The sequence below is a fragment of the Stegostoma tigrinum genome, chromosome 1 (genome assembly GCF_030684315.1).
Source record: "Stegostoma tigrinum isolate sSteTig4 chromosome 1, sSteTig4.hap1, whole genome shotgun sequence".
Taxonomy (NCBI): domain Eukaryota; kingdom Metazoa; phylum Chordata; class Chondrichthyes; order Orectolobiformes; family Stegostomatidae; genus Stegostoma; species Stegostoma tigrinum.
In genome coordinates, this window is record NC_081354.1 from 162,011,715 (window position 1) to 162,026,074 (window position 14,360).

Genomic DNA, 14,360 nt, shown 5'->3' on the forward strand with positions numbered 1-14,360 from the left:
CAAAAATCTTTGTTTTCCTATCATATTCTGAGCAGGTCCATTCTTAAACTTCTTTGCGAGGCAGCCTGTTCATTTGCGCTTGTACAATTTTAGTAAGAGCTTTGATGACCTTTGTGGAAGTTGCTTTCATTCCCTCAGTATCTTCACTTTCCAGTAAAAGAAAGTGATAGATTGGAAATACATTAAAGTAAAATAAAATCAATGAAGCCAAAAGGATATGAAAGAAAGAGAAAAAATGTAGAATTTTATCGCCCCCTTGACCATTCCCTAAAGTCCAAATAATGGACACAATTTGTATATTTTAATCATGTTTTTGTTTTGAATGAACAGCTTAGGACACATCTTTTCCTGAAAACCTCACATCTAGAATTAGACCAATGATGAAATGTTCAAGGGGCTTTTCTACACTCTGGTATCAGCTGGGTCATTTGAAGCTCAAACATAATTGTCAAAATTGAGCCCCTTATTGGTGAAAACTGCAGTTCTCACGTGTAACCACGAGATGGAGATGTCTATACACCTGTGTGATGCAACCGAGTCTTCAAGTGTTTGAAATTCTCTGGGTATTTCTGCTGGCTGCTACAAAAGCTCTTTTTATCGAATTCCATTTCACCGGATCAGGAACATAAATCTGCAGTATATTGCAGTATCCATGCTGTGAACCTCTTAAGGCATTTCCATACACTTTCAAGATCCTTAATTTGCCACCACATCTGAAAGAGCAAATTGCAAGTGACAGTTGGGTAGACCCCAATCAGCATTGCAGCATCAGCCTAAACAACAAGCTTAACTCCATCAGGGATAGTGGGAACTGCAGATGCTGGAGAATCCGAGATAATAAAATGTGAAGCTGGATGAACACAGCAGGCCAAGCAGCATCTCAGGAGCACAAAAGCTGACGTTTCGGGCCTAGACCCTTCATCAGAGAGGGGATGGGGTGAGGGTTCTGAAATAAATAGGGAGAGGGGGAGGCGGACCGAAGATGGAGAGAAAAGAAGATAGGTGGAGAGGAGAGTGTAGGTGGGGAGGTAGGGAGGGGATGGGTCAGTCCAGGGAATACAGACAGGTCAAGGAGGTGGGATGAGGTTAGTAGGTAGATGGGGGTGCGGCTTGGGGTGGGAGGAAGGGATGGGTGAGAGGAAGAACCGGTTAGGGAGGCAGAGACAGGTTGGGCTGGTTTTGGGATGCGGTGGGGGAAGGGGAGATTTTGAAGCTGGTGAAGTCCACATTGATACCATTGGGCTGCAGGGTTCCCAGGCGGAATATCAGTTGCTGTTCCTGCAACCTTCGTGTGGCATCCTTGTGGCACTGCAGGAGGCCCATGATGGACATGTCATCTGAAGAATGGGAGGGGGGATTAAAATGGTTCACAACTGGGAGGTGCAGTTGTTTATTGCGAACCGAGCGGAGGTGTTCTGCGAAGCGGTCCCCAAGCCTCCGCTTGGTTTCCCCAATGTAGAGGAAGCCACACCGGGTACAATGGATACAGTATACCACATTGGCAGATGTGCAGGTGAACCTCTGCTTAATGTGGAAAGTCATCTTGGGGCCTGGGATAGGGGTGAGGGAGGTGGTGTGGGGGCAAGTGTAGCATTTCCTGCGGTTGCAGGGGAAGATGCCGGGTGTGGTGGGGTTGGAGGGCAGTGTGGAGCGAACAAGGGAGTCACGGAGAGAGTGGTCTCTCCGGAAGGCACCACCCAACCCCTCCGACCCCACCACCCGAGACATTTTTCCATCCCCACCCTTGTCTGCCTTCCGGAGAGACTGCCATGAGGGGTCATAGTTTTAAGGTGTTAGGGGAAAGGTATAGAGGAGACGTCAGAGGGAGGTTCTTCACCTAGAGATTTGTGAGCGCATGGAATAGTTTGCCAGTGGTAGTCGTGGAAGCGGAGTCATTAGTGACATTTAAGTGACTGCTGGTCACTTAATAAATAGGGAGAGAGGGGGAGGCGGACCGAAGATGGAGAGAAAAGTGAATGCACATGGACAGCAGTGAATTGAGGGGAATGTAGGTTAGGTTATTTTATTTTTGGATTAGGACTATTCCACGGCACAACATCATGGGCCAAAGGGCCTGTACTGTGCTGTACTTTTCTATGTTTTAAATAATATCCTAATGCAGCTTCATTTGTGTGCGTTGGCGTGGTTGCTAGTCTAAGTAAGTATTTGGTCCATATGTGTGGTCTTTCTATATACACTGACGGTGTTACCTAGCAGAGTGACGAAACATTAGCAACCAAACCCACAAGCTCGGTGAGCATGTCTATAACCTCATCACACCCCGAGCTACAAATCTTCTCGAGAAAAGTGGATTAAGTGTTTAAGGTATATGGGATACTTCTATTTATTACCTGAGATTTTAACAGCAGGGATGTTATTCTGGAATTGTATAAAATGCTCGTTAGGCCACAGTTAAATTATGTGCAGTTTTGGAATCCACACTATAAGACGGATGTGATTGCACTGAAGAGGGTGCAGAAGATGTTTACCAGGATGTAGCCTGTACTGGAGAGATTTAGTTATGAAGAGAGATTGGACAGACTGGCGTTGTCTTCCTTGGAGAACAGATTAAGCGGGGAGCATGATTAAAGTGTATAAAATTATGAGGGGTATGGACAAGAAGAAACTTCCCCTTGATGGAGGGATGAATGACCTGAGACACAGGTTTAAGGTAAGGGACCAAATGTCTAGAGGAGATGTGAGTAAAAACTTTTTCACATAGAAGGCGGTGGGAATCTGGAACTCACTGTCTGTAAACGTGGTGGTGGCAAAACTTTCGTAACTTAACGTATTGAGATGTGCATTTGCCAGGTCAAGGCGTACAAGACTATGGGCCAAGTTCTGGGAAATGGCATGAGAATAGTTCAGTGGCTGCTTTTGACTGGAACAAACACAATGGACCAAACGGCCTTTTCCTGTGTGGTAGATCTCTATGACTTGGGTGATAATTACTGACTTCTGGTGCCATTTTGCCAGTGAATGCCTATAACGAAAGGAGAGAAAATTGGAAAGACGCGATGGGCATCCAATCTGAGGGAAGTCTCCAGATACCAGAGGCATAGACACTGGTCAAAAAAATTCTCAGATGATTTTGGAATCATGGAATGATACGACAGAGGGAGTCTATTGGGCCTAATGTATCACAGAGTCATTCAGCATGGATACAGACCCTTTGGTCTAACCAGTCCATGCTGACCATAACCCCAAACTAAACTAGTCCCACCTGTGTGCGTTTGCCTCAAATGCCTCCAAACATTTCTTATTCATGTACTCATCTAAAATGTCGTTTAAATATTGTAATTGTACCCGCAATTACCACTTTCTCTAGAAGTTCATTCCACACACAAACCACTACCTGTACACAAAAATTGCCTGATGTCTTTTTAAAATCTTTTTCCTCTCACCTTAAAAATATGCCTCCAAGATTCAAAATGCTCCACGCTAGCAAAAAGACACCTACCATTCACATTATCTATACTCGTCATTATTTTATAAATCTCACTAAGGTCAGCACTCAACCTCCTTTTCTCCAGTGAAAAAAGCCCAATCTTATCTTGCCCATCCTTATAACACAAATCTTTCAGTCCCAGCAACACCCTGGTAAATCTCTTCTGAACCCACTCCAGCTTAATGATATCCTTCCTATAACAGGGTGACCAGAACTGGACACAGTACTCCAGAAGAGGCCTCATCAACATCCTGTACAACCTCAACATGCCGTCCCAACTCCTGTACTCAACGGTCTGAGCATTGAAGACAAGTGTGCTAAATGGCCAACTATTCAAAAAGGCCACCTTCTAAATTTAAATGAGTTAAAGCTCAACCTCTCCTCGTTCGGCAGTCCTTATATACTAGGTCTAAGCTGAGTGAATCATGTCTGGATTGCCTCCAATGCCAGTATATCTTTCCCACACTAAGGGGACTAGGATTGTACTGTTTTCCAGCTGACTAGTGCCTTGTATAGTTTTAGAAGAATGTCCCTAACTTTTATATTCCATTACCTTTGAAATAAAAGTCTTTCCATATTACCTGAAGTTGGATGCTAGCTTTCTGTGATTCATGGGTGAAAACTCACAAATCCCTTTGCTCCATAACCTTTTGCAGTCTTTCATCATTTAAATAACATTCAGCTCCTCTATTCTTCCTGTGAAAATGCATAACTTCACAATTTCCTTCATTATATTCCATTTGCCAACTACTTACCCATTCACTCAGCCTCTATATTTCTTTGCAGATTGTGTCATCCTCACCACTTGCCTTCCCACCTATTTTAGTGTCACCTGCAAATTTGGCTTTCATACATTTACTGCCTTCATCTCAGTCATTAATATATATTGTAAATAACGTGGCTCCAGTGCCAATCTCTGTAGCACATCTCCAGGGCGAGGTTGCTATCCTGAAAATGCTCCCCTAAACGCAACTGTCTGCCTTCTATTAGCTAGCCAATCCTCTATCCAGGTTAATATATCAGCCCAACACCATGGGCTCTTATCTTAAGTAGCCTCATGTGTGATACCTTATCAAATGCCTTCTGAAAGTCCAAATATATCATTGTTCCTTGTTAACAGAGCTGTTATTCATTGAGCCAATTCTCTACTATAGCCAGATCTTCATAATCTCCCAAGGCAATCTGGGCCTGTAACTCACCAATCTATTGTTCAATACCTGTGCATTCACACACATGCACTAACGTCTGGTTTAGAATGTCTCAATTTTTCATTTGTTCTGACTCCTGCTGTTTATTTCCATCTATTCTGGTGCTAACAATCTCTCCTTGTTCTTTGTGCACTTTGGTTTTCCTCTCTGATACTCTTTGCTGGTTTCCGCATGCCCTGCTAATATACTTTAAACCGTCCCTAATAGCACTAACAAAACATTCCAGTGTGGAACCGTGTCCTAGCTCTGTGCAGGTGTAGCCCATCCAGATTGTACAAATGCCACCTTTCCGAGTGCCAATCTCAGGAATCTGAATCCCACTTACACCATCTTTCTAGCCACATGCACATCTGTTTTATCCTCCTAAGTGTAAGTGTCTAAAGGGCCTGCTTGTTGTACAGTGTCAAGGAAAACTACTCACTGGCTGAACTAGATGAAGCTCTTGTTTTGAGCAAGTAGCAATTCCTTGCAAGTTAGCAACCAGATTTAGATCTCTTGGCATCTGTGGAGGACAGAAAAATGATCATTTCGGGATAGGACTTTTTAATCAGGACTATTCTGAAGAAAGGTTGTGTTCTAGTGAAAGGGCACTGACTGTTTTTCTCTATTTACAGACACTGCCACACTTGCTGAGTATTTCTGACGTTTCCAGCATCTGCAGTATTTTTCTTCTTTAGGTAAACAACAACTAATTCATAAAAAAGAAGAGCAAAGATCCTTTAATGAACCCTGTTTCCCAAAGCCTTTCTTTTGGTAACTTGACCCATTGTCCGAGATAAGCTTAAGTCAGAAGAGACACACATATGGCAGTGAGATGCGGACCTATTTATAGTTAGTAAGCTCCAGTAGTTTTGGGGGAGGGGTAGTGAAAATAAATGTAACAATGACCTTCAGCTATAAGCTGTCTGCCTGCTTTTGTGAGAGGCATCAGTTACAACACGTGGAAGTGGGAGAGAATGACAGGGCACTGCTTGCTGACAGTCTGATGATGTACTGAATAGAAACTTAAAGGACTGGCCACAGTAAAATGGAACTGACTTCTACTTACACCTGTAGATGCAGCTCAGAATAATTCCGTTTCACTTGTACGCATTTCACAATCTGAGAGTTTGAATTGATAATTACATGGGTACAATCAAATAAAACAATTTTCTAAGTGTCATCAGAATGTATTGTACAGTTAAACAAGTCCAGATGATTCAGGTCTATATGCGCTGAGCTAACTGATATTATCACAGCAATTTGGATGTTATATTGATGGCCTGTTCCATCAGTTGCCCACATTCTAGCTCTGGAATTCTCTCTTAACCTCTCTCCCGCCTTCTTTAAGATACTCCTTAAAGCTTCTATGACAAAATCCCAGTGGCTTGATCCCAAATGTTTGATTATGTTCATGTGAAGTACCTTTAGGGTGACTTACAACATTAAAAGGCAGTACATAATTGCAAACTTAGTTGCTATTACACTTGGTCTCAAAGCCCAGTGGTCTAGGGCGATAGAAATGGGTTGTCATTGCTGATCATTATTCAGTGAAATCAACACGAAAATGTGGAAATGAAATCAAACTGAACTATGACGCTTTCCAGTCAAATTACTTGTGCCCCTTGTTGGCCAGTTGAGACAACAATCAGGAACTGAGTGGCTTACTGGGCCATTTCAGAGGACAGTGAAGAGTCAACCACATTGCCATGAATCTGAAGTCACATGTAGGCCAGACCAGGCAAGGGTGGTTGATTTTTCTTTCCTGAAGGACATTAGCGAACCAGATTGGATTTTAAAATGATTGACATTGGTTTTCAGGTTACCATCAAACTAGTTTTTTTTCCTCTAATTCTATATTTATTAACTGAGTTCAAATTTCACAATCTACCAAGGTGTGATTTGAACACGTCCTCAAAATATTAAGCTAGGTCTCTGGATTACCAGTCCAGCGACAATACCACTACCCCACCTTTTCCCTGTAACCTCTGGGTTCTAAAAGAAGTAGTAAATAAGATAACCAGGTATAGAGCTGGATGAACACAGCAGGCCAAGCAGCAACAGAGGAGCAGGAAAGCTGGTGTTTCAGGCCTAGATCCTTCTTCAGAAATGGGATGGGGAAGGGGATTCTGAAAAAAACAGGGAGAGCGGGGAAGGTGTATAGATGATGAATAAAGGAGAAGATAGGTGGAGGAGCAACAGACCGGTCAAAGAGACGAGGATGGAACCAGTAAAAGTGAGTGTAGGTGGGGAGGTAGGGAGGGGATAGGTCAGTCCAGGGACGACAGACAAGTCAAGGAGGCAGGATGAGGCTAGTAGGTAAGAGATGGGGGTGGGGCCTGAAGTGGGAGGAAGGACAGGTTAGGGAGGCAAGGACAAGCTGGGCTGGTTTTGGGATGCGGTTGGGGGAAGGGGAGATTTTGAAGTCAGTGAAGTCCGCATCAATACCATTGGGCTGCAGGGTTCCCAAGCGAAATATGAGATGCTCTTCCTGCAACCTTCGGGTGGCATCATTGTGGCACTGCAGGAGGCCGAGGATGGACATGTCGTCTAAGGAATGGGAGGGGGAGTTGAAATGGTTCATGACTGGGAGGTGCAGTCGTTTGTTGAGAACCGAGCGCAGATGTTCCACAAAGCAGTCCCCAAGCCTCTGCTTGGTTTCCCCGATGTAGAGGAGGCCACAGCAGATACAGTATACCACATTAGCAGATGTGCAGGTGAATATCTGCCTGATGTGGAAGGTCTTCTTGGAGCCTGGGATGGGGGTGAGGGGGGAGGTGTAGGGGCATGTGCGGCACTTCCTGAGGTTGCAGGGGAAGTGCCGGGTGTGGTGGGTCTGGACGAGAGTGAGGAGCGGACAAGGGAGTGACGGAGAAAGCGGTCTCTCCAGAAGGCAGATAAGGGTGGGGAGGGAAAAATGTCTTTGGTGGTGGGGTCGGACTGCAGATGGCGGAAGTGCGGAGGATGAGGCGTTGGATCCAGAGGTTGGTGGGGTGAAACATCGGGATGAGGGGGATTCTGTTTTGGTTATTATTGTGGGGAGGGGGTGTGACAGATGAGCTGCGGAGAATGCGGGAGACACGGTCAAGGGCATTCTTGACCAGAGGGTGGTAGTTACAGTCCTTGAAAAACAAGGACATCTGAGATGTGCGGGAGTGGAATGTCTCACCCTGGGAGCAGATGCGGCGGCGGTGAAGGAATTGGGAATAGGGGATGGCATTTTTGCAGGAAGGTGGGTGGGAGGAGGTGTATTCGAGGTAGCTGTGGGAGTCAGTCGGCTTGAAATAGATAGCGGTTTCCAGGTGGTTGCCTTCTGGCGACTGTATCAGCGCCGCCTCATGCTCCCAGGAGGAGCTTGAATAGTTCATCCACTTCAACACACCCTGCACCCAAACCTTAATTTCATCTACATCAGGGAAACCAAGCAGAGGCTTGGGGACCGCTGTGCGGAATGCCTATGCTCGGTTGGCGACAAACTGCACCTCCCAGTTGCCAATCATTTCAACACCCCCTCCCACTCCTTAGATGACATGTCCATTCTGGGCCTCCTGCAGTGCCACAATGATGCCATCCGAAGGTTTCAGGAACAGCATGTCAACCTTCACTTATGGTTACTGAAGTAGCTCAAACAGAGTGCTATAGAAACTCAGCAGGACCGGCAGCACCCGTTGAAAGAAAAGCAAGAGTTAAAAGTTTTGAATCCAGTGACCCTTCCAAAGGATCACAAGGCACCACCTCCAATGAGATTCTGCCACCAGATAAGTATTCCCCACCCCTCCCCTGTCAACATTCCCAGGGACTAATCCCTCCAGGACACTGATCCACTCCTCCTCCACTCCCAACACTTCCCCACACAGAGTATTTTCCCATTCAATTGCAGGTGTTGCCAGTTTAGTTCTTCCCTCCTCACCATTCAAGGCCCCTCAGACCTTCCTGGTGAAGCAGCTATTTACCTGCTCTTCATTCAATCTAGTCCACTGTATTCACTGCTCACAATGCAGTCTCTACCACACTGGAGAGACAGAGGCTGAGTGACTGTTTTGTGCATCACCTATGTTCAGAATGTAAAAATGACCCCAAGCTCTCTGTTGCCTCTGACTTCAACACACCGCTGTGTTCCCATGCCAACATTTGTGCAATAGGCCTATTGCAGTGTTCCAGTGAGACTCAACACAAGCTGGAGGAACATCCCATCTTTCACTCGGCACCTCACAGCCTTCAGAACTCAATCTCAAAATGTGACTGCCCTCCATATCAGTTAACCTTCCCCCACACCTCCATGACCTGCACTGCATGGCACATTTTCTGTGCAACTGACCCATTTTCTACTACTCATACTTCTCATTGGTTAGTATTTATCTCTTAGCTTATCAATTCTCTGTTTGCTACTGCCTTTTTACTCTCTGTATGTCCATTTCTATTTTCTTTTTTACTCCCAATGCCACCCCTCACCCTGTCATTAGTATAAGAACTACTGTTGCCCTGCTACTGTCAGTTTGACATCAGGTCACAAGACTCAAAACATTAATTGTGAAAAACAGAGTCATACAATATGGTAACAGTCCAATCAGTCCACACCAATCATGTTCCCAAAATAAACTCACACCGCCCCCCACCGCCTGCACTTGGTCCATATCCATCCAAACCTTAGATAACGAAGTATGGAGCTGGATGAACACAGCAGGCCAAGCAGCATCTCAGGTGCTCCTGAGATGCTGCTTGGCCTGCTGTGTTCATCCAGCTCCATACTTTGTTATCTTGAATTCTCCAGCGTCTGCATTTCCCATTATCTCTCTCTCCATCCAAACCTTTCCTATTCATAAATTTATCTAAATGTCTTTTAAACATTGTAATTGTACCTGCATCTACCACTTTCTCTCAGGGTACATTCCACATACAAACCATTCTGAAAACAAAAATGCCTCTCGTGCTTTTTAAATATTTCACCTCTCACCTTAAAAATATAACCCCTAGTTTTGAATTCCCCCACCATCAAGAAAAAGACATGTACCATTAACTCTATCTGTACCCTAATCATTTACCTTATCTATGTCCCTCATGATTTCCTCTCAACAGTTGCTGACAGACTTGCTGAGTTTCTTTAGCACAGTTTTTGTTTCAGGTTTTTAACGCCCACAGTTCTTTGCATTTATTTGACAAGAGAAGCTACCCTGGGTGAAACAATTTTTGAAGTGTTGACCAAATTTTCATCATATGACCCATGGAAATGAGGCCAGAGGCTATAAGCTGGGTCAGTTCAGAAGCAAAAATTCATACCAGATGTACTATTTTTCAGTTTAAAAGTAGCTAGAAATGGCTTTTGTTTCCCCAGGGTTCAACGAGAAACATAAGTTAGACTGTAGGCAGAGGTATCCTGAGGAAGCTGCAGGGCCTGGGACAAATCTCACTTTTGTGGCCATCCCTTTTCCTCATGGCTCTCCAAAATTTCGGAAAGGTCTCCACAGTGACTAGCATTCACCAATTTCTTATATATTACTCTTTTCCTTGATAGAGAACTATAATAAAGTTCAAATAATTTTAAGAATCTCACCAATTACCGCCTCAAACAAAATCTAAAATGAAATGTTTGAGGCTGGGTCATCAGGGTGAATAAAATCAGCAATGGAATCAATGGCTATGGGAAAAAGCCAGGATCAGGGAATTGAGGTTTATCAGAATAGCCATGATCTCATTGAGTGGCCTAGTTCTGCTAAGTGTCACTCATAAGAAGTAGGAGCAGGTGTGAGCCATCTAGCTCATCGAGCCTGCTCCATCATTCAAAAAGATCACGGCTGATCTTTTCATGGACTCAGCTCCACTTATCTGCCTGGACACCATAGCCCTTAATTCCTTTACTGTTCACAAATCTATCTTTACCTTAAAAACATTCAAAATGTAGCCTCAACTGCTTCACTTGCCAGGGAATTTCACAAATTCATAACCCTTTGAGAGAAGTCCCTCTCCCACCAGATAGGGTGGACAGTGAGGGCCTTTTTCCTCCAATGGAGATGGCTAGCACGAGGGGACATAGCTTTAAATTGAGGTGTGATAGATATAGGACAGATGTCAGAAGTAGGTTCTTTACTCAGAGTAGTAAGAGCGTGGAATTCCTTGCCTGCAACAGTAGTAGACTCGCCAAGTTTAAGGGCATCTAAATGGTCATTGGATAAACATATGGATAATAACGGAATAGTGTAGGTTAGATGGGCTTCAGTTTGGTTTCACAGGTCTGCGCAACATCGAAGGCCAAAGGCCTGTACTGCACTGTAGTGTTCTACCCATTGAAAGCTCACCCTCAAACTATGTTCCATCGCTTCCCCGTGCTGCAATCCTAGGCTGTTTGTTCCAATTTCACCTCACTTTAGAGACTGTTTCTTGCTCTGGCTCTGTGTCTCAGGGAGAGATATTGCAGAGAATCACATCTGGTGAATGTGCAGAAATTAGCCAAACAGACACACTTGTGACCTTGTCAGTTGAATAAGAAATTCAAATTGGTATGGTCTTCACTGGGATCGAATCCAAGCTTATTGTTTGACTTTGCTGTTTACAATAAGATCTTCCCAAATTGTCAATTGTATACAAATACGGTTTTACTCTGGAATTTGACTTGTCCTGTATTACCAACAGCTGAGATCATTACACAAAGAAGTTCCATTTTCTTGGTGGAGCTGCACAAGCCCATCTTTGTTATATGGCATTTGATGAAATTAGAAGTTTGAATGATAGGACTTAAACCTCCAGGGTCCAAAAGTGGCATGAATGTGATGGCTCAACAGCCTCCCAACTGTGCTGCATTGACTCTCTGAGAATACTGCAAATGTGATTTGCAAGCATCAGTGCAGATATGAGCAATTATGTTCACCGAAATTACGTTGTCCCTCCACTCGACTCTGGAAAATTCAGTAAGGGATTCAACTGAGCAATTCTGATGTAAATTTCCTGTATTATCATAAATTCACCGGGACAATGATGGGCCAGGTTTCACTGTCCAGGCCTACAACAAAAGAATATACACTCTGAACAATACGGCACAGGTACAGACTCTTTAGCCTACCTAGACTGTACCAATACATGACACCTTCCTAAACTGAAAACCTTTTGCCTCTAAACGGTCCATATCCCTCTATTCCTGCCTATTCACGTATCAGTCAAGATACCTCTTAAACAGTATTATTGTTTTTGCTTCTACCACCTCTCCTGGCAGTGCATTCCAGACCCCTTTTTTTGTTTTATTCATTCACAGAAGTCAGTGTCACTGGCCAGCAGTTATTGCCCACCCTAATTGCCCAGAATGTAGTTAACAAACAACCTCATTGCTGTGGGTCAGGAGTCACGAGTAGGTCAGACCAGGTAAGGTTGGCAGTATCCTTCCCTAAAGGACATTAGTAAACCAGATGGGTTTTCCGACAATTGATGATAGATTCATGGTAATCATTAGACTCTAAATTCTAGATTTTTTAAAAAATTGAATTCAAATTCATCTGCCATGGCAAGATTTGAACTCAGGTTCCCTTGAACATTACACAGGTCTCTGGATTAACTAGACCATCACCAACCATCCTCTGTGTAAAAAAGCTTCTTTCTCACATCACAGTTAAATTCATCCCCTTGTCCCCTAGTAATTGACATTTCTACCATGGGAAAATGACTCTGATTATCCAGGTCTCTCAATTTTTAAACTTGTAACAGGTTGCTCTTCAGCCTCCAACGTTAAGAGAAAACAAACCACATTTGTCCAATCTGTGTTGATTGTAAATACACTCCAAACCAGACAACAAACTTGTATACCTTTTCTTTACGCTTTCCAAAGTTTCCGCATCCTTTTGGTAGTGTGGTGACCTGAACTGTATGCAATATTCCAAATGCGATCTATCTAAAATTCTATACACAGTTGCAACAAGACTTGCCACTTTTTATACTATTGACTGACCAATGAAGGGAAGCAATGCCATATGCTTTCTTGACTACCTTATCCACTATGGTGAGATATAAAATGGCTCCCAGACACTCTAAAACCGTTCTTTGATTTCAGAAATACATATCTATAAAGTATGAACCACTGACGTTACCATCATGGAAAAGGAGCCGCAGCTATTCACTCAGCCTGACATAGCATCCAGATCATCTTCCGTGGCTTAAATTACATAATCACTGAAGCACCCTGACCTTTCAGGGCTGAATTGGAATCTTCCCTCTTGTCAAGCTGGAAAATTTATACTGCATGTTGAAATATATGAACCATCCTAACATCTTTGAGGGGCCTATCTTTGAGAGGCCTTACAATAAGGTCAGATTTGAGAGAACATTAGCACTACAGTAATGAGATATGGCTTCACAGTGACATTACATTGAGACGTATCTCTTAGTATCTTTATTCGTCTAAGTGACTGGTAACAAATAACACTTTGGTGTATGTTGACAAAAATAGGATGTCACTGTTGTGCACCACAACTGGTCTCATTTGCGAGGAGGCAAAAGTAGTCACTTTCTGCTTCTCTTGATTGCTGTCCAGGACTTTTGCTAAATATTTGGGTGTCAACGGTTACCACAAGGGAAAAGGTTCTCATGGTTGAACAGTTAGTTTGTTTCCATCCTTTAAGGATGATGTACAAAATCAATTTCTGTATTATTTACGCGAAAAGCTGTTTAGAGAGTTATAGACAGAATTATAAAGCATGGAAACATATCCTTCAATCCAACTTGTCCATGCTGACCAGATATCCTAAACTGATCTAGCCTCATTTGCCAGTATTTGGCTCATATCCATTTCAACACTTCCTATCCATGTATGCATCCAGAATGCTTTTACAAGTTGAAACTGCATCCGCCTCCACCAACTCCTCTGGCAGTGTGTTCCATACAGTCACCAATCTCTGCATGAAAACGTTGGCTCTCATATCCCTTTTAAACCTTTCACCTCTCACCTTAAATCTATGCACTCTGCAGTCACAGAGTCAAACAGCATAGAAACAGACCCTTTGGTCCAACCAGTCCACACCGATCATGGTCTCAAACTAAACTTGTCACACCTACCTGTGTTTGGCCCATATCCCTCCAAACCTTTCCTATTGATGACCTTACTATTGTACTTGCATCTACCACTCTCTCCGGCAGTTCATTACGCATGTGAACCACTCTGTTTAAAAAAAAATTGTCCATGCACTTTTTAAATCTTTCTTCTCTTGCCTTAAAAATATACTTCCTAGTTTTGAGCTCCCCCACCATAGGGAAAGACCTTTGCAAGAGATAAAGTTAACAGCAAAGATTTTAACAAATATGTTAAGAGAAAGTGAGATATAAAGAGGAATGAGATCTGATCAGACATGCAGGTGAGACTGTAATGGATAACAAGGAAATGAGACTTATAAATGACTACTTCGTATCTGTTTTTAGTGAGGAAAAAGGACATAATTCCAACAGTACAATCAGTCCTAAACTGTTGAGAAAAATTACTGCTATGCAGTGAACTTGGAAGAGTATTAAAAATAGATAATGGAATTAAATAGGAGACTTTGGCAAAACTCAAATGGTGGTCACCTCGGAGTAGGAAAATAGTTGAGGAAATTACAGATGTGTAAGGCACAGTTTTTCAAAGGATAATTGCTTCAGGAATGTCTTGAGTGTTGAACACTGAAGACAGCCAAGAAAAAAAGCCCTCAGTACTTCCTGAAAGGCACCAAAGGTTCAGATCAACAGCATTTCTTTAAAAAAAACAAGTGTGTACA